The sequence below is a fragment of the Mauremys mutica genome, chromosome 1 (assembly GCF_020497125.1).
Source record: "Mauremys mutica isolate MM-2020 ecotype Southern chromosome 1, ASM2049712v1, whole genome shotgun sequence".
Taxonomy (NCBI): Eukaryota; Metazoa; Chordata; order Testudines; family Geoemydidae; genus Mauremys; species Mauremys mutica.
The window spans coordinates 111,817,130-111,838,768 of record NC_059072.1 but is presented as its reverse complement, the minus strand read 5'-3'; the positions used below and the strand labels follow the sequence as shown (position 1 = coordinate 111,838,768).

At 43.2% G+C, this 21,639-nt stretch overlaps 1 protein-coding gene across 8 annotated transcripts in view; it reads right to left on the bottom strand.

Annotated features, from left to right (window-relative positions):
• The window catches only part of ERC1 (ELKS/RAB6-interacting/CAST family member 1), a 578,436-nt gene that overhangs the window by 345,779 nt on the left and 211,018 nt on the right, over positions 1-21,639 (bottom strand). The window lies entirely within an intron of this gene.

Genomic DNA, 21,639 nt, shown 5'->3' with positions numbered 1-21,639 from the left:
TCCCCCTTGATCTCGGATGCTAAACTAGCCCTTGATATAAGTAAAAGCAGCTTCAGGCCTGGTCAAATTTGCTCCAGTGGATCGCAGTTTCCCAAAAGCAGCTCTGCCAGCCAAGACTACCAGAGCACACTGTAACACCTATGCCATGGCTGATGTTTCAATTCCCTTTGCACTACTGTGGAAAGGGGATTGACAAGGTGCCAAGATTTTGACCCAAAGTGTGGCAAACCTAAACCCACTACATCGGGAGTCCAAGAGCTACTTTTAAATGTAATCAAGGCTATAACTACAGCAGCATATAAATGTCAGTATTATAATTTGCTGCTTCCAAAGGAGCAAATACACTAATAGAGCAAACATAAAAGGTACTATAAGCAATGCGTCCTAGGAGAGACCACAATAAGACAGTAGTGAGTAAAGCCTGATTTTTCGCCATAGACACAGCCTGAATTCTTTCCAACTGATATGGTTGCATCCCCAACCTCTCAAAATGTTTGCTTTAACAAATGCTCCTCCAGACCCTTTAAAGTAATCCAAAATACATAATCAGATAATCTGGAAATGTGACAAAATGTAAAACTGGGCTGCTAGCCAGATGGGGGGAGGAATAGCTCAGTGGTTTGAGCATTGGCCTGCTAAACCCAGGATTGTGAGTTCAATCCTTGAGGGGGCCACTTAGGGATCTGGGGCAAAAACTGGGTCTCAATGACCTTTCAAGGTCCTTTCCAGTTCTAGGAGATTGGTATATCTCCAATTATTTTAAATTTTTTAAAATTTAACTGAGCTCTCTCATCCCAAATAAGCTATAACAGCTAATGGAGATCTACTGTCAGGACTCTCCTATTTAATGTTATTCTATGTTAATAAAAGTATCTTGACAATTACCCAAGAGACACTACCAAAAGAAGAAGGAAGTATATTTTCCATTTTAGAAAATGGAACAAGTCAGTGTGTCTAGTTCTTATGGAATTAGAGGGCTGTTTACACTATATTCATTACAGGTAAAGACACATAATACAGAATGTAGGTATGTAAGATACTCCCAACCACACACAACGAAAATGGCATGTGATCTTGTAGAAGCTGGAAACCAGTTTGTGGTTATGAATTACTGACTGGCTTTGGTCCAATTTGTGGGTTACACAGACAATGCATTTTATGTGACCATGTCTTAAATCCTATTTTATTCAGTTATCATACAAGAGAGAAAGCCAAAGCATTTAGGTTTTTTTAAAATTTGCATAAAGATCTAGAAGAGCAAAATTGGATATAATCCCAATTTAACACTATGGGGCACCCTTCAACACCACATTTTTTACACTGAAAAAGGAAATTCAGATGCAAACAATACCATTCCTATAATACACAAAGAAGCAAAAAGTGTACAATTAAGGTATAATCCACTAATTTCATCATCAGTGTACAATGGAACACAGTAATAAAGGCATTAAGGCAGCTCTTCCATTGTGCCTGGGTACCAGAAGCAGCATGGTTTGGTAGTCAGATTCAGAGACTGGGAATAACATAAGGATTCTATTCTGGACACCGACTTGCTGTGAAAGATGGGAAAAGTAATTTAATCTTTCTTTGTCTGGGTTTTCTCATCGGAAAAATGGGGATAAAATTCAGAGTTATAAAGCACTCAGATACTTGAAAGAAAGGGATGATCAAGTATTAATGAGAACACAGTCTCTCCTTTTAAAATGTGCAATTCCTAGCCCGTTTGTCAAAATCTAACTCACATTATCACAGTTGAATGATAGCAAACAATACAAACATTGCAAAAACAGTTTCATTTATAGACTCATTTTCACACACAAAACTTTTTTGAACATTGCTTTTGGACTAAAATCAACCATGTTTCATCTCTGTTCAATGGTGAGTCTTGGAGGGGCAGTTTGAACATAGCTATCTGAGTTATGCAAGGATAACAATAAAAAACACCCTGTTTTCTCCTAATTCCAAAAATTACCACAAATTTTCTCCCATACACAGGAGTCAAAAATAGCTTTAAAATGGCATGTAGATAATCTTCACTGAGGACCATGTTCACAAGAAAATGTGAAGGGAACAAACACTGACCAGATTATAAAAAATTGAAAGTAACTAAAAATATTTTTTTTGTTCAGGTTGGATAGATCACTTCACATTCCCCCTCCCAGGCCTTATCAATGACTCAGCTGACACAGGATATGCTGCACTCAAGCTGCTCCTGGTACGCTTTCCATTATGGCTACTGTAAATAGCTCAGTGAAGAAAACAGCAAAGTACTGGAAAAAAGCCCCAGTGCTTTAACTTCAGGAACAATCAACAGGAGAAAATCATGGGTGTTAAAATATTGTTTATCCCAAGAATTTATGATGTTTCCATAATTTTTGCTCCATAAATTAACTGTGCTCTTTAAAAATAAAAACTGAAGCTGATCTCTTCATGAGGAACAAAAACAGTGCAGGGTAATGGGATATTGATGGGGGGGGCGGAATCAAGGAATATAATTATACTTATAAAAAAGGAATGTGCTTGAAAGTATATTTAGGACTCGGAGAGATGAAAGTATAAGGACTGTAAATAGCTCAGTGAAGAAAACAGCAAAGTACTGGAAAAAAGCCCCGGTGCTTTAACTTCAGGAACAATCAACAGAAGAAAATCATGGGTGTTAAAATATTGTTTATCCCAAGAATTTATGATGTTTCCATAATTTTTGCTCCATAAATTATTTGGCAAATTCTAAACTCTGATTTTAAAATAATTGTCTTCTTTGATTACCAAGGAAGAGCCAACATCAATAATTGTGCTGGTGTCCTGTTAACCCAGCTTTGAAGAACAGAGTCTTCACGCAAAAACAGTACCTGCTGCAAAAGTTGAAATTTATGACTTGAATACACAACATTTTTGTATCGCTTTAACTATATCTGTTTGAAACCAGTATAGTTAACGCAATACAACCCTTAAAAGTTATACATTTAGTGGAATAAGCTACACCAGTATAAGTACCTTTATACTGATATAACTGTGTCCACACTACAGTTTCCACTAATTTAACTATTTTGATTTAAAAAAAAAAAACCACACTCCTAACCAAAATTGTTAAATTAGTACAAAAACTGTGTGCAGACCAGGCCTTATTCCTCTCCCATGCTGTTCACTTCAAAGATGAAGAAAGTTCTCTCTTTCCACTCCATCTTCTCATCATCTCATTATCCATCATCTCACGGAGGTGCAAACTTTCAAACATTAATTGAGACTCAAACATCAACATTAAGTACAAGAAATTTCATTATCTGTCCCTCTTTGGACAGTTTTTTTCATTTAAATTTAATGAAACAGGAATGATGCACAGTGACTATTAAAAAAGAATATCAAAAATATGTTCAAGGCTGTTACAAAGAGGATGGTGATCAATTGTTCTCCATAGCCACTAAATCTAGGACAAGAAGTAATCAACTTAGTCAGCCCACAGCAGGGGAGATTTAGGTTAGATAGCATGAAAAAAATTCTAACTATAAGGATAGTTAAGTACGGGGTTACACCAAGAGAGGTTGTAGAATACCTATAACTGAAGGTTTTTAAGAACAGGTTAGAAAACCACCTGTCAGGAATGGTCTAGGTGTGCTTGATCCTGCCTCAGCGTAGGGGTATGAATTAGATAATCTCTTGATGTACCTTCCAGCTTTACTATTCTACAATTCTGTGAAATGCAAGAAAGTTGAAATTTCTATTGTCAAATTAACCTGGCCATGTTGCACATTCTATATATTTCTGCTATATCATCTTTTCCTGCTGTTACATTGATTTTTTAAAAATAAAAATAGTTCTTCAATGTAGTATTTGAACCCTGCACAAATTCTCTAAGTATAGTGCCTCCAGTGTTCCCTCTACTATTTTCCATCTATGTACATAATGAATTTTGTTATGTGCAGCACCAATATTAAGGTAATGTGTAGATGTGCGCCACCAGTACAAACAAAAACCCTAAATATATATGTTTAAAAAGTTCATAGGTATGGAAAAAGGAGAAAGAATATTAAAATAAGGGATAATTAACAAGGAGCACTGCGTAAGATGTTTATTTAATATGAAAACAAATAAAAAGAAAATTAACACTGCCCTTGGAGTACATGTATTTTATCATCCTTTCTAACAACTCAAGCTAGTAAACACACCAAAATTTGGCATAGTGAAAACAGCTATTTAAATAAAACAAAGGCATGGCCATTAAGTGTAAGCATAAAAAAATATGCACCAGAAGCCCAATTTAATAACCTACTCCTACCATAGATCACTACGGGTACGTCCAGACTACCCGCCGAATCGGCGGGTAGCGATCGATTTTGCGGGGATCGATATATCGCGTCTCAGCTAGACGCGATATATCGATCCCCGAACGCGCTCCCGTCGACTCCGGAACTCCACCGGAGCGAGTGGCGGTAGCGGAGTCGACGGGGGAGCCGCGGACGTCGATCCCGAGCGGTGAGGACGGGAGGTAAGTCGGGATAAGATACTTCGACTTCAGCTACGGTATTCCCGTAGCTGAAGTTGCGTATCTTACCTCGACACTGCCCCCCAGTGTGGACCAGGCCTAAGTCTTCATGGAAAGCTGTTCTCGAAAAATAAACCATCTGCCAAAACACTAGCATGTTACATACTTTTGCATTCCCAAAACTATCCCTCTTGCATGCATATTATCTGCACACATAGCTCAGCTTTAAGATACTATATAAATCTGAGTCAACTAGAAATAGACATGCTCTCATCGCAAATATTAATACAATATTTTCTGATACTGGAATGGAGAGTAAAGGGCATTCTCTCAGGCTTATACAATTTCTATGGGATGTCAACTCTTAATTTGATTAATACTTCACACACATAGAAAAGTAAAAATAAGTAATAAAGCGACACAGAAAGCAAACAAAACCACAAACAAACAAGTGACAACACTGAAAATATGAAGAGAAGTAAAATATCAAGTGGTTGGTTGGGTATTTTAAATGAGTGTTTAGGACCCATGCTGTGCAAGTGCAACAGACCCTGTAGAAACAGACAAAGTTAACGTTCTCCTGGTTTCTCATTGTATGTGTGTCACCAACTCAAAAACTCAGAGTAGGCTTATTAAGTTTTTATAAGACCCTTAATGTGCTTCCTTTACTTAACACATGGCTTTGGAGTTTGCAGACAGATCCCTGCTTAAGAGAGCATGCAAATAAGGTCTTCATCATGCAAAACACCTAAGCACCAAACCTAGTGCTTGCTACTTATGAGTCAATGGGAGTTCTAAGAGCTAGAACTATACCAGATAGCAAAGATCTGGCCTTAACTGTTTCCAATACCACTCTCTGCGTGGAGTGCAGGCCACTTGCTGGAATCTTCTGCATATATCTCTCTTAATCAATTCCTTGCCATTGGAGGAGCCTCGAGAAGTGGTGCACCTCAGGGCTTGTTTATACTTGAAACACTGCAGCTGCACTGCTGTTGTGCAGCGGTTGGCAACCTTTCAGAAGTGGTGTGCCAAGTCTTCATTTATTCACTCTAATTTAAGGTTTTGCGTGCCAGTAATACATTTTAACTTTTTTAGAAGGTCTCTTTCTATAAGTCTATAATATATAACTAAACTATTGTAGTATGTAAAGTAAATAAGGTTTTTAAAATGTTTAAGAAGCTTCATTTAAAATGAAATTAAAATGCAGAGCCCACCCAGACCAGTGGCCAGGACCCGGGCAGCGTGAAAATCAGCTCGTGTGCTGCCTTCGGCATGCATGCCATAGGTTGCCTAACTCTGCTGTAGTGCTTCAGTGTGGACACTACCTAGGCCCACGGAGGGGTTCTCCCATCAGCATAGGTAATCCACCTCCCTGAGAGTAATTCTTCCATTGATCAAGTGCTGTCTACATTAGGAGTTAGATTGGCTTAACTAGAAAGCTGATGGCTGTGTATTTTTCACACCCCTCGGCAACGTAGATAGGTGAATCTAACCTTTTAGTAAAAAGAACAGGAGTACTTGTGGCATCTTAGAGACTAAAAAATGTATTTGAGCATAAGCTTTCGTGGGCTACAGCCTACTTCTTCGGATGCACAGAATGGAACATATATTCAGGAGATATATATACACATACAGAGAGCATGAAAAGGTGAGAGTTGTGTCTTACCAACTCTGAGAGGCCAATTAAGTAAGAGAAAAAAACTTTTGAAATGATAATCAAGATAGCCCAGTACAGACAGTTTGATAAGTGTGAGAATACTTACAAGAGGAGATAGATTCAATGTTTGTAATGGCTCAGCCATTCCCAGTCCCTATTCAAGCCTAAGTTGATTGTATCTAGTTTGCATATCAATTCCAGCTCAGCAGTTTCTTGTTGGAGTCTGTTTTTGAAGCTTTTCTGTTGCAAAATTGCCACCTGCAGGTCTGTCATTGAATGACCAGACAGGTTAAAGTGTTCTCCTACTGGTTTTTGAGTGTTATGATTCCTGATGTCAGATTTGTGTCCATTAATTCTTTTGCGTAGAGACTGTCCAGTTTGGCCAATGTACATGTCAGAGGGGCATTGCTGGCACATGATGGCATATATCACATTGGTAGATGTGCAGGTGAATAAGCCACTGATGGTATGGCTGATGTGATTAGGTCCTATGATGATGTCACTTGAATAGATATGTGGACAGAGTTGGCATCGGGCTTTGTTGCAAGGATAGGTTCCTGGGTTAGTGTTTTTGTTCAGTGATGTGTGGTTGCTGGTGAGTATTTGCTTCAGGTTGGAGGGTTGTCTGTAAGCGAGGACAGGTCTGTCTCCCAAGATCTGCGAGAGTGAGGGATCATCTTTCAGGATAGGTTGTAGATCTTTGCTGATGCGCTGGAGAGGTTTTAGCTGGGGGCTGAAGGTGACAGCTAGTGGTGTTCTGTTATTTTCTTTGTTGGGCCTGTCTTGTAGGAGGTGACTTCTGGGTACTCAGCTGGCTCTGTCAATCTGTTTTTTCACTTCAGCAGGTGGATATTGTAGTTTTAAGAATGCTTGATAGAGATCTTGTAGGTGCTTGTCTCTGTCTGAGGGATTGGAGTAAATGCGGTTGTATCTTACAGCTTGGCTGTAGACAATGGATTGTGTGGTGTGTCCTGGATGGAAGCTGGAGGCATGTAGGTAAGTATAGAGGTCAGTAGGTTTCCGGTATAGGGTGGTATTTATGTGACCATCGCTTATTAGCACAGTATGTCCAGGAAATGGACCACTTGTGTGGACTGATCTAGGCTGAGGTTGATGGTGGGATGGAAATTATTTAAATCATGGTGGAATTCCTCAAGGGCTTCTTTTCCATGGGTCCAGCTGATGAAGATGTCATCAATGTAGCGCAAGAAGAGTAGGGGCATTAGGGGACGAGCTAAGGAAGCGTCGTTCTAAGTCAGCCATAAAAATGTTGGCATACTGTGCTATGGGTACCCGCATGGCCCCATAGTATGTGTACCATATGTGTACAATCATAAAATTTGCAGATGACATAAAATTGGGAGGTATAGCCAATACAGAGGAGGACCAGAATATCTTACAAGAAGATGTGGATGACCTTGTAAATTGGAGTCATAGAAATGGGATGAAATTTAACAGTGCAAAATGAAAGTTCATGCATGTAGGGACTAACAACAAGAATGTTTGCTATAAGCTGGGGACTTATCAGTTGGAAGTGACAGAGGAGGAGAAAGACCTGAGTGTAGTAGTTGATCACAGTGTGATGCAGCTGTGGAAAATGACTAATGCAATCCTAGAATGCATCAGGCAAGGTATTTCCAGTTAGAGACAGGAAGTGTTAGTACCATTATACAAGGCACTGGTGAGACCTCATTTTGATATTGGTCTCCCATATTTAAGAAAGATGAATTCAAACTGGAACAGGTGCAGAGAAGGGCTACTAGGATGATCCGAGGAATAGAAAAACCTACCGTATAAGATAGGGGTCGGCAACCTTTCAGAAGTGGTGTGCCGAGTCTTCATTTATTCACTCTAATTTAAGGTTTCACGTGCCGGTAATACATTTTAACTTTTTTAGAAGGTCTTTTTCTATAAGTCTATAATATATAACTAAACTATTGTAGTATGTAAAGTAAATAAGGTTTTTAAAATATTTAAGAAGCTTCATTTAAAATTAAATTAAAATGCAGAGTCCCCAAGACTGGTGGCCAGGACCTGGACAGTGTGAGTGCCACTGAAAATCAGTTTGTGCGCTGCCTTCGGCACGCGTGCCATAGGTTGCCTACCCCTGGTATAAGAGAAGACTCATCACTTGGCTTGTTTAGCCTAAACAAAAGAAGGCTGAGGGGAGATATAATTACTTTCTATAAATACATCAGAGGGATAACTTTTCTCCCTCCCTGGTATTTATTTAAGTTAAGCGTCAATGTGGACACAAGAACAAATGGCTATAAACAGACCATCAACAAGTTTAGTCTCGAAATTAGACAATGGTTTCTAACCAGCCTTCCAAGTGGAGCAGTGAGGGCAAAAAAAACAACAACCGTAACTGGCTTTAAGACTGAGCTTGAAAAGTTTATGGAGGGGATGATGGGATGATGGGACTGTCTATGATGGCATATGGCGCATCAATGACTGCCAGTAGCAAAAATCCCCAACTGTTGGAGATGGGACACTAGATGAGGACGGCTCTGAGTTACTACAGAGAATTCTTTCCCAGCTATCTGCCTGGTGGGTCTTGCCCACATGCTCAGGGTCTAACTGATCTTCATATTTGGGGTCAGGAAGGAATTTTCCTCCAGCTCAGATTGGCTGAGACGATGGGGATTTTTCGCCTTTCTCTGCAGCACAAGTTACTTGCAGGTTAAACAAATGTCCGTGGTGAATTCTCTGTTACTTGAAGTCTTTAAACCATGATTTGAGGACGTCAGTAACTCAGCCAGAGGTGATGGGGCTATTTCAGGGGGGTGAGGTTCTGTAGCCTGCAATGTGAGGAGGTCAGACTAGATGATCACAATGGTACCTTCTGACCTTAAAGTCTACGAGTCAAAGCAAATACTACAGGTAGCTCCAACCCCACCCACAGGTGGTGAGAAAGAAATGAATGGAAGGGGGTGGACATGCCCTTTTTATGCCCTTGTCTAAGAGCATGAGGAGAGCAGGAGCACAAGAGCTGCCTGGTGGTACTGCTGGCAAAAGTTTGTCTTCAACTGGTGACACTGACCCTTGCTTTCATTGGATCTCAGTGTGTCCCCTGTACCCAAATCGCAAACACCTGCAGTGGAATGTATATGTGTACAATCATCAAGAATAATAGCCTGAAACCTCAGAAAAATAATTCTGGTTTGTATTAATACACAAATACAAACAGATTTCACTAAACACTTTCAAAACTAGTAGAGATCCCACTTCTCTAAGAGGTTTAAAAATATGATTCATATAAAAAAAAACCAAGCAAAGTCTTTGATGCAAAGCAGTTATCCCCCTATTTGTGTGATGAATTAATAAAGAATACATGATTTTGAAACAATGACTTTATTGCCTCTGAAAGCGGTGATCGAAGGGGGGAGGGTTGTTGGCTTACAGGGAAGTAGAGTGAACCAAGGGGGTGGGCTTTCATCAAGGAGAAACAAACAGAACTGTCACACCGTAGCCTGGCCAGTCATGAAACTGATTTTCAAAGCTTCTCTGATGAGCAGCGCGCCCTGCTGTGCTCTTCTAATCGCCCTGGTGCCTGGATGCGTGTAATCAGTGGCCAGGCGATTTGCCTCAATCTCCCACCCCACCATAAACGTCTCCCCCTTACTCTCACAGATATTGTGGAGCACACAGCAAGCAGCAATAACAATTTGAATATTGGTTTCGCTGAGGTCTAACCCAGTCAGTAAACTGCGCCAGTGCGCTTTTAAAACGTCCAATTGCACATTCTACGATCATTCTGCACTTGCTCAGCCTATAGTTGAACAGCTCCTTACTACTGTCCAGGCTGCTTGTGTATGGCTTCATGAGCCATTGCATTAAGGGGTAGACTGGGTCCCCAAGGATAACTATAGGCATTTCAACATCCCCAACTGTTATTTTCTGGTCTGGGAAGTAAGTCCCTTCCTGTAGCTGTTCAAACAGATCAGAGCTCCTGAAGATGCGAGTGTCATGTACCTTTCCCGGCCATCCCATGTTAATGTAGGTGAAACATCCCTTGTGATCCATCAGTGCTTGCAGCACCATTGAAAACTACCCCTTGTGGTTTATGTACTGGCTGCCAAGGTGGTCCGGTCCCAAGATAGGGATATGCATTCCGTCTATCACCACAGTTAGGGAATCCCATTGCAGCAAAGCCATCCACTATGACCTGCACATTTCCCAGAGTCACTACCCTTGATAGCAGCAGCTCAGTGATTGCGTTGGCTACTTGGATCACAGCAGCCCCGCACGGTAGATTTACCCACTTCAAATTGATTCCCGACTGACCGGTAGCTGTCTGGCATTGCAAGCTTCCACAGGGCTATCGCCACTCGCTTCTCAACTGTGAGGAATGCTCTTGGTATTCTTGTGCTTCAGGGCAGGGGAAAGTAAGTCACAAAGTTCCATGAAAGTGCCCTTACCCATGCAAAAGTTTCGCAGCCACTGGGAATCATTCCAGACCTGCAACACTATGCACTCCCCCCAGTCTGTGCTTGTTTCCCGGGCCCAGAATCAGTGTTCCACGGCATGAACCTGCCCCATTACCACCCTGATGTCCAAATTGCCAGGGCCCGTGCTTTGAGAGAAGTCTGTGTCCATGTCCTCATCACTATCGTGATCGCGCTGTCGTCGCCTTCTCGCCAGCTTTTGCAGGTTCTGCACACACTGCAGGATAATGTGCAAGGTGTTTACAATGCTCACAACAGCAGCGGTGAGCTGAGTGGGCTCCATGCTTGCCGTGGTATGGCGTCTGCAGGAGAGCAGAATTACAGTGGAAGCGGTGGATGATGACGGATGCCACGAGAATAGATATTTATACCGAATGATGAGAGGACCTGCGAGGTGGATTCATGGCACCAGGAGAGCAGAGTTGCACCTGAAGCGGTGGATGACTGGGCTCATTTACTCTGTTGAGACTGAGCTCATTTACAACAGCAGGAGAGCAGGGTTTCAGCGGAAGCAGTGGATGACGATGGTTTGCAGATCTACTGCACCATCTGCTGCCAGCAGCACCCAGGACACAACAGCAGTGGTGATGGTGAGCTGAGCTGAGCGGGCTCCATGCTTGACGTGGTATGGTGTCTGCATGGAAAAAAGGCGCAGAACGATTGTCTGCCATTGCTTTCACAGAGGGAGGGGTGACTGACGACATGTACCCAAAACCACCCGCGACAATGTTTTTGCCCCATCAGGCATTGGGAGCTTAACCCAGAATTCCAATGGGCGGCGGAGACTGCGGGAACTGTGGGATAGCTACCCACAGTGCACCACTCCGTGAGTCGATGCTAGCCACGGTATTGAGGATGCACTCCGCCGACCTACTGTGCTTAGCGGGGACATACACGATCGACTGTATAAAATCGCTTTCTAAAGATCGACTTCTATAAATTCGACCTAATTTCCTAGTGTAGACATACCCTTATTAACTTCAAGCAGAGGGCTTCCATAATTGGGTCCACAGCTAAACCAACATAGCATCAGCAGGAACAATGGTTATCCAAGTACTTTAGCAACCTATCTCCTTACTGTAACTTAATCAGCATCTTTCAATGCACTGATGTGAGTGATTAACCAGAATGCTTTTTTGCACAAGAGGCCTATTCTATTCTATTGCAATCTTGCTGTGACAATGCACAGACAGTAAAGGTGATAGAAATGCTACAGGATACCACAAGCAACTGACATGAGGGGAAACAAAAGGGTTGCACTACATCAAACTGCCCAAATAGAAAGTGAAGCTAAGCAAAAGTAGCAAAACAAGTACAAGCATCTCTCAAGGCTATTTTGTGCACAGCTACTCAGGTATTTGAAATCCCCTTCTCCCACCCTTATTTTCTATACACACTCCCAAAATATCTCACCAAAAAATGTGTGTGTTGATCCAGGAATATGAAGGCACAAGTGAATATTCATGCAACACATAAAAAAATAAATGGGGCTGGCAATGGCCCTCCTGTTTGCCAGGGCACTTACTGGCTTGGATGGATGGCTCAATAAAACTTCAGGATGCTAAAGGGAGAAAAAAGATAGGAAAAGGAGGGGGAAATTGGAAAAAAGGAAGAGTGTGAGAGAAAAAAAGATGCAACAAGAAAACTATTTAAAGACAGATGTAAACACATTCATTTATTACAACACTTAAGATTGTGGTGTTTAGTAATAAATCCTAATAATTTTGAAATATTACAAAATTTGACCATTTAACCCTTGGCATTGTCAGAGCTCAAGGCTTTATCATAATATTCACTCCCCCTCTCTTTCCAGCTATTTCTACCCAACCCTCAAACACTTTGCTGTCTTATGCTGCATTCAGGATTACTGATGACACATCAAATAGTTTAACAGATTGGGTAGGACTTTTCTTTCTAATGCCTCATTTAGATCAATTATCAAATAGGTAAGTGGTTCAGGAAATTATCTTGAAGAATAACAAAGCAATGATGAACACAGTTGATGGAAAAGAAAAATTACAGAAAGCCTGATTTCCCTGGTAACCGTTCTCTAGCTTTCTTTCCTGGGTTGCTGAACTGAGCACATTAGGCCTGTTTCTTTTTCAATAAATGAATCACTATTACTGAAACTGAATATTAATCAGCTGTGAATGAAATATAACACTTTTCTTCTAATCTACAAGTGTATCTGTAAGATTCTAGTCATGACAGGAAACTCTTTTTCACAAAGAGAAAAGCCCTAGAGACCAAGTCAGACTCAATTGAGTCAGATCCTAGGAAACCCACAAATTGGATGAACACTTCACGGAACTTATGGCTTCACATATTCTCTCTCCCTGGAAAGATATTACATCCTTTAACTGGAAGCAAGGACATCATCATAGCAGAAGAGAATCTCAGGAGTATGCCCTAGACATTGACTTGCTAACTCTGGAGGGGATTTTCCTGCCACGGAGCCAGTGTTAGCATTCTCCTCTGGTGCAGAGCCTCTAAAACTGCTCTCTGGAGGGGGAATTTTGCTACCAGCTGCTGCAGGATTCTTCTCTTCACCAAGGTCAGCGGGCCCCTTTCAAATAGGGTTATCTGAGAGCAGAAAAAGCTCTTGACTCAGTGGCTGTAGGCAGAGAAGATATGCACTGGCAACAACTGTAGGAGAGGATTTGCTCCTCCTTGGAGCTGATTCTATTGTTGTTAGGTCTCCCCCGGCAGACAAAAAGCACTTCACACTAGAGGAGAAAGGCAAGAGGGTAGGAGAAGCTGGAAAAGAGAACACTCAGAACTAAGAGGAAAAGATTATCACTTGAACAATCCCCCAGTAGGAGGGAGGCATATATATTTGAAAATGAAATTTTCCTAAAGGTGCTATTGCACAGCTCTGCAGAGGCAAACAATTCTGAAGAGAAACTTTTGGACCAGGGCCCCATATGGCTTATCACCTACCCTGACGCTTCAGCTTCTTTCATCACAGCAAAAATGGAGCCCCAGTCCATAAGCCTAGCTCATTGGAATGCAAACTCAAGAGAGACCATGCTGCCCTTTCAGCATTCAGAAGCTCCTGTACTACTTTGTCCTCCCACTTTTTTTTTGGTCTGTATTGTTGGCAAACAGCTCAACAGTTCTCAGTACAGGAGTGAATGACGGCAGAGGGAACAGAGTGTTCAGAATACAGAGGTCTGTATAGTCACAGGACCATTACTGAAAAATAAGGATACACTGATTATGAAAATAGCTGCATTCAGATTGGCTAACTATTGTTATTACCCCGAAAGAGTACAAGAATCCAGACAAAATAAAGTAACTGTTAAGGAAACAAATAGAAACCATGAAAATCAGGATCCTAAAAATCAGAGTTCAGGGGACTGCATAACTAGGAAAAAAATATAAGTGATGTCAATAACTTTGCAGCACTGCTCGCACTCTATTGACGGAGACTACTCCATTTTACTATAATGTTAAATACCTTCCACACCAGAAGTGGAAGCCTGTAGTGACTATGTTGATTTCTCAAAGGAGTTCATAAAGTTTAGAGATTAACAAAAGATTTCTCAAAAGGACTGACAAAGGATTAAATCTCTTTCACCTGACAGCCCAACAGTTTCACCTTTGATGCCACAGTCATGACTTTTAGGACATTATATTTCACCTTATTTGAAACTGTTTAAATTATGGACTGGAAACAATTCTGACAAGAGAGAGACCACTATTCAAACTGCAATTGGGTTGTGTTGAAAGGAGATTCCCTTGATCTGTGCAGTTTAGGAACTCCACAAGGAGAGAGACGCACTCATATAGAGTTCTCAGGCAGCACAAGACCAGTGTGGCTCTAATCTCAGCAAAAGGTGGTGGAAAAAAGGGAACCACTACTCCCGTAGATGTCATTACAGATCTCAGTATCTTCTATATGCAAATGTACCCGTATTTACTCAAATTCTTATTCCTATGCTTTGAAACGGTAGCTTAGGACCTCACAATTTTATTACTGACCACAAGAAGCTCTCTCTCCCCTTCTCCAATTCAATTCTGTATTGAAATTTTTCTATGTAGTCTTTACCTGCAATACTAACTAGCTATGATAATTAAAACAGTATCTTAGCTCCCAACATTAGCACAAGTTACTAAAGTGGTTTTAAATTTAGTTTTTAAATGTTTGTCAGACAGAGCTGGTTTATGTATTTTAATTGTTTTACAAACACATAGAAGAGGCTAATCTACCCTGAAAATGTCAAATTGTTTTAACGGCCACTTGAATTGCACTTTGGGGGAGGGGGGGCGGGAGGATCTTAAACACTTACTTTAAAAGGGTATTTTTTCACTTTTCTATAAAAGGCAAAAATGGATCAAATGGATTTTACTTAAATTATAAAGAATTTACCTCTGGGTTAATACCAAACATGGAAAATTTCAGCAAGTTATGAGGAACTGAGAGGGGGTATTAATTAAATATTTGGACATATCCATAACTATAATATGTACTATAGAAGTGCCTTCTAGCTATATCTTCTGAGCAATAATCAGTGTTTGTGACATGAATTTAGCGGCTGCAGAAGACTTTCATGTAAGGTTGCTCTTTCATACATTCACAGGGAAAGTATCCCAATTACAGCTTCGGTAAGATTATACTTAAGCAGATCTAGGCACCTGATTGGAATCTCTTCTTTGATGTAAGCATTCAGAACCTGCTGAGAGAAAGGAAATGGGCCAACTGCTAGGAACACCTTGAAGGAAAGGCAGAAATTCTTTTCACAGCATGAAAGGAATGTAATGGCACAAAGAGAAACGATCACAGAGAACCCACAACAGAATCAGGTATTGAAAATAGCACCCAGAGAAGAAATTCATTCCAGGCCTTGCTCAATAGAGCTCAAGAGACAACTTTGGGGGGCCTTTGCATAATCAATAATTGCACAAGTGCCTCAGCATGCAGCAGGTTGTTAGAATACAGAGGGAGAGGTATAGCTGAGTTCATGGTGTACTCCTGGGAGAATTCTGCATCAAAAAAATTAAAAATCCTGTCCACATTTTAAAATTCTGCATATTTTGTCAAAATAACACAATATAATCACAGCATTTTCAATTATTTGCTGACAAGTATTTTTAAATACATTACCAAAATAATTGAAAATGGTGTGATTATATTGTTATTGTGTTACTTTGTTATTTTGACTAATAAAATGTGCAGAATTTTGCAGAATTTTAAAATTTTGGTGCAGAATTCCCTCAAGAGTACCAGGGTTCTGTGTGGTGCAATCTAGGTGCAGGCAGCTCAGTGCGGGGGAATGTGAATGCACAGGGGCTTGGTGGGGGGTTCTGGGTGTAGAGGTAATGAGACTCCACAGAGGAGTCCAGGTGAAGGTAGTTAGGGCTGTGGGAAGGAGTTGGGGGAGTGGGACTTGGTGAGGTGGGGGATTAGGGTGCAGCTGGTTGGGGCTCCAGGTGAGTGGGGCTCCCAATGCAGGGGGTGAGGCTTGGTGGGGCAGTGGTTTGGGGGGTCCAGTGGGGGAGTTCTGGGTGTGGGGAGCTCCTGATACAACGGGGGCTCAGGGGAGGGGTCACTGTAATGGGAGCTACTCCCCCTGTCCGCCCAACCCCATGCATCCTCAGCCAGCCCCCCTGCCATGCACACATACACACCCCACAGTGCAGAGCTTCCTGCAGCCAGGGAAAGATTCTGAGTGTTGATCTTACCCAGACCTGGCTGCACTATGCAGGGAAGAGAAGGGGGAATTTTGTCTCCGTCCTCCTCTCCCACCCATATGGGTGGGACTCATGTTCCTGGGTAGCAGGGGCATCCCCAGTCCCTCTTCCTCCCAGTGATTTACCTCTCCCCTGGCTGCCCAAACAGACATGCCTGAACTGCTGGGGAGGGTGAAGCTTCTTTTTGCTTCCCCACAGAAACCATTTTCTGCAGAAAATAAAGAGAATCTGTGGGGGATGGGGGCATTTTTCTGCTGCGTTGCAACGGCGCGAAATTCCCCCAGGAATAATAGTGGAAGGGTATGACACAGCACACAACAACAGGCAATGACAGATTTTAATATTTTACCTGTACATTCCAAAAGTTTACCCACCCTCTTAGTTCACCCTCCCCACCACCACATTTTCTTCTCTTGTCCAGTTCCTTCCTCTGCTTAGTCCCTTTCCCTCAGGATACAATTAACAAGCAACTGCCCTATTTAGACAGGAAAGAATTATTACCATTCTAACAGAATGGAAAGTCACAGATTTTCTTCAATTTGAAGATAAATATATTTGCCTGTATGTGCAATAAACTAAATTAATGCTCCCTATTTGTTCCTCAGAAACAAGTACCTATCACAGTTCAGTTCACCCTTTGCAGATTTTGAATGCAATTTACATTTGAATTATTTTCTTATTCTTAACCCTCAGGAAAAGGATCACAGACGAACTGATTTTCTTGATAATTTACTGAAAATGAGAATGGATTATTTCAAAAATATCTTGCTCTTGATCTGACCCAATGTCTCCTTGTATCATTCTTGGCTACCTCCTACATAAACTTTCCTATCCAGCATAGGGATCTCTAAAGTGGAGAGAGTGAACACAATCAGTTCCCGAGGGAATTAAAGAGAGGTATTGTCATGGCACTGCAAAGTAACAATCTTCATCTTTTAGCTAACTGCTTCACTGGAGTTAACCAACTTCCCTTACTCTTTCCATCCAAGTGAAGCGCCCTGGTATATACTGAGAGTGTAATTTCAGTAGGCACACTGCAGTACAAAGTAATACATTCCCAACCACTTCACCTGCATAACTTAATTCTCACAATCTTTTCTTCAGTAAGAATAGCTTTATTTCATGCATGCTCATCCAGTCAGCAATAGTACTGCATAAGTAGTGTGTTGTAACTCTAACTTCTCCATTACTGCTGTCTCTTTAGACATTAAACAAAAACGATTACTAACCTTCCATAACTGTTGTTCTTCAGGATGCGTTGCTCATGTCTATTCCAATGTAGGTGTGCGCATGCCACATGCACCGCCGCCAGAAAGGTTTTTCCCTCAGTGGTGTCTGTCACGTCAGCTGTGGTGTCCCCTGGAGTCACGCCCTCATAGCACTGCTATATAGGGTCCTGCCACACCACCACCCTCTCAGTTCCTTCTTGCTGCTTAACTCCGACAGAGAGGTAAGGAGGATGGGTTTTGGAATGGACATGAGCAACATCTCAAAGAACAGTTATAGAAGGTTAACAACCATTCTTTCTTCTTTGAGAGCTTGCTCATGTCCATTCCAATGTAGATGACTCCCAAGCAGATGCAGTAGGAAGGTTCAGAGTTCAAGGACAAGCAGACTGTAGCACGGCTCTGCCAAATACAGCATTGTCTCTGGCCTGCTGAGTGACAGCATAGTGAGTTGCAAAAGTGTGGGCCGAAGACCAAGTTGCGCTCTACAGATACCCTGGATTGGAACTTGTGCCACAAATACGGTTTAAGATGCTTGCGCCCTTGTGGTGTGTGCCGTCAGGGCTGGAGCAGGGACTTTCACCAGATTGTATCTGCACGTGCTACAAGAGGTGATCCATGATGAAATTGTCTGGGCTGAGACTAAGAGTCTTTCATCCTGTCTGCCGCCACCACCACGAAATGTTGAGTAGTCTTCCTAAATGATTTAGTCCTTTCTAAGAAGGCAAGAGCTCACCTGAAATTTAGTGGAGCCTCTGTTCCTGCCTGTTGGCATGCAGCTTTGAGTAGAAAATCGGAAGAAAAACTTCCTGGTTATTGTGGAATTGCAATACTACCTTTGGGAGGAAGACTGGGTGAGGGCACAGTTGGATCTTGTCCTTGAAGAAGACTGCGTATGGGGGTTCCGAAGTAAGGGCCCTAATTTCCGAGACCCTTCTGGCCATGTTAATGGCCACCAAGAATGCCACCTTCCAGGACAAGCAGAATAGAGAGCATGTTACCAAGAGTTGGAATGGAGGAGCTGTGAGCCTTGACAATACCAGGTTGAGGTCCCAGGGCGGGATCAGCTGACTCACCTGGGGATACAGTCTATCCAGCCCCTTGAGAAAACGACTACAGAGCAAGTTTGCAAAGATGGATCTGCCATTCACCCATGGGTGAAAAGCCGAAATTGCAGCCAGGTGGATCCTAATTGAAGACACCAATAGCCCTTGCTGCTTCAGGTGCATCAGAGAGTGCAGAATACATGGTACTGATACTTGGGTGAGCAAGACCTCTTTCTGCACTGACCAGGCCGAGAACCTTTTCCACTTTGCCAGGTACGTGGCCCTAGTGGATGTCTTTCTGCTCCCTAGAAGAACTTCTCAAACCAGACCTGAGCATGCTAGCTCCAAGGGGGTCAGTTTCCAGGCAGTGAGACGGAGGGACTCAAGCTTTGGGTGATGTAGAAGTCTGTGATCCTGTGAGCTGAAATCCGGAAGCAAAGGTAGGGTGTTTGGTTTTTCCACTAACAGGTCGAGAAGGTGGTGAACCAATGTTGGTGAAGCCAGGCCAGGGCTACCAGGATCAGTTTCATTCCTTCCTCTCTGATCTTCAGCAGAACCTTCCATTGAGAGGCATGAGGGGAGGGGGAATGCATAGTAGAGATGGCTTCTCCAAAGGAGGGAGAAACACATACGCGAGTGAGCCTGGGCTGTGATTCTGCAAGGAATAGAATTGCAGACATTTTGTTGTGTCTGGTCACGAACAGGTCTATCCAGGGAGTTCTCACCTCTGGAAAAATGTCCTTCATGAGGTCTGGGCAGATAGACCATTTGTGACTGAAGAATGATCCGCTGAGGTGATCCACTACCTCAGGTGTTCTCAAATTTCATTGCACCGTGACCCCCTTCTGACAGCAAAAATTACTACACAACCCCAGGAGGGATGAACAAAGCCTGAGCCTGCCCGAGACCCCGCCTCCCCAGGCAGGGGGGCCAAAGCCAAAGCCCAAGACCCACCAGCCCAGGTGGGGGAGCCAAGGCCAAAGCCAAAGCCCGAGCCCCACAACCCTGGGCTGGGGGAGGCCAAAGCCTGAGGCTTTAGCCCCAAGCAGGGGACCTGTAACCTGAGCCCTGCCATCCAGGGCTGAAGTCCTCAGGCTTTGGCGTTAGCCCAGGGTGATGGGGCTTTGGCCCCGGGCCCCAGCAAGTCTAACACCAGCCCTGGTGACCCCATTAAAACGGGTTCACGACCCACTTTGGGGTCGCAACCCATAGTTTGAGAACTGCACTAGCTCATTGTGTCCCCTGGGAGGTAGGATGCTTCGAGGTGGATTGAGTATGAAGAAGTCCCACAGGTGGAGAGCCTCCTAGCATAGGTGAGAGGAGAATGCTTTACCCTGTCTATTTATGTAGAGCATCGCTGTTGTGTTGTCTGTAAGCACCGATACACGTTTGCCTTCCAGCTGGGATTGGAACATTTGGCAGGCAAGGCGCACCGCCCTGACCTCCCACATGTTGATGTGTAGCAAGAGCTCCGCCTGGGACCAGAGACCCTGAGTTCTGAGAATCCCCAGATGGGCTCCCCAACCCAACACGGAAGCACTGGTGACTAGAGACATTGACAGATGCAGTTTCGAGAATCGGACACCTGCGCATACTGTCACCGGATCCATCCACCATAGGAGGGTGTTGATCACTGAAGGGGGAAGTGTGACCACCATATCCAAGAAGTCCCGGCCTGATTGGTATACTGATGCTAGCCAGGCCTGAAGAGGTCTGAGTTGCAACCTTGTGCGTTTCACCACATAAGTGCATGATGCCATATGGCCCAGGAGTTTCAAGCAGCTTCTTGCTGTGGTGATGGATGGTTTCTGAGGCTAAGATCAAGCGCAGGGCCCAGAACTAGGCCTCCAAAAGGAAGACTTTGGCCTGGAAAAGTCCAGCACTGTCCCTATGAGGTCTATCCTTTATATGGGGAACAGCCTTGATTTCTGCCTGTTTACCAACAGGCCTAACCTCAGAAAAGTTGACAGTATTAGCAGTATGTCTACCTCCACCTGGGCCCTGGACCAACCTCTGATCAGCCAGTTGTCGAAGTAAGGACATATCTGAACCCTTTTGTTTCCTTAGGAAAGCCACGACAACTGCCATGCACTTTGTGAAAACACGAAGGGCTGCTGACAGACCGAATGGAAGTACAGTGAATTGGTAGTATACTTGGTTCACAACAAATTGGAGGAATCTTCTGTGGCCTTGGAAGATTGAAATACGGAAGTAGGCGTCCTTCAAGTTGAGGGTGGTATACCCGTTCCCTGGATCCAGAGAGGGGATAATGGAGGCCAAGGAGACAGTGCAGAACTTCAGCTTCTTCTGAATCTGTTGTGGTTTCGCAGGTCCAAGATAGGTCTGAGACCGCCACAGGCCTTCGGGATAAAGAAATAAGCATAGTAAACCTCCCTGCCCCTTAGTTACGGAGAAAACCTCCTCTACCATTCCCACTTGCGGGAGCGTTTGCACTTCCTGGAGTAGAAGCTGCTCTTGAGAGGTCCTTGAAGAGGGATGGGGACGGAGGGTGGGAAAGAGGGGAAGAACTGTACTGCAGGGTGTATCCCAGTCTCATTGTGCATAGCATGCAACAGTCTGAGGTGATATAGGCCCACACCTGATAGAAGTGGGACAGTCAATTCACAATATTTGGGGAGGATGGATCCAGACACTGTCTCCAGAGTGCCTGTTGGCTGGTAATTCGAAGTTGGAGGTCCCTCTCCCCTGTGGAGTAGATCTTTCTGCCAAAGAGATCAAACTCCTTGGTGTCCTTGGCCTTAGGGGGAGGCCCTTGCTGTCCCTGCCTCTTTCATTTGTTTGCCGCTGATACCACTAGCAATCCCTGGAGGAGGATGGGTGTATAAATATTCAAATCCCTTTGGGGACACAAAATACTTTTTCTCCACCATCTTTTCCGTGGGTTGCAAGGAGGCTGGATTCTGCCACAGGGCCTTAATGGGTTCCAGAATGGCACCGTTCAGAGGCAAAGCAACTCATGATGGGCCTGAAAGGGCCAAGATGTCCACCAGGGAATGGGAGGTTTCTGAGATTTCCTCCACCTGGATTCCCAGGTTCTGGGCTACTCTCCTGAGGAACTCCTGGTGTT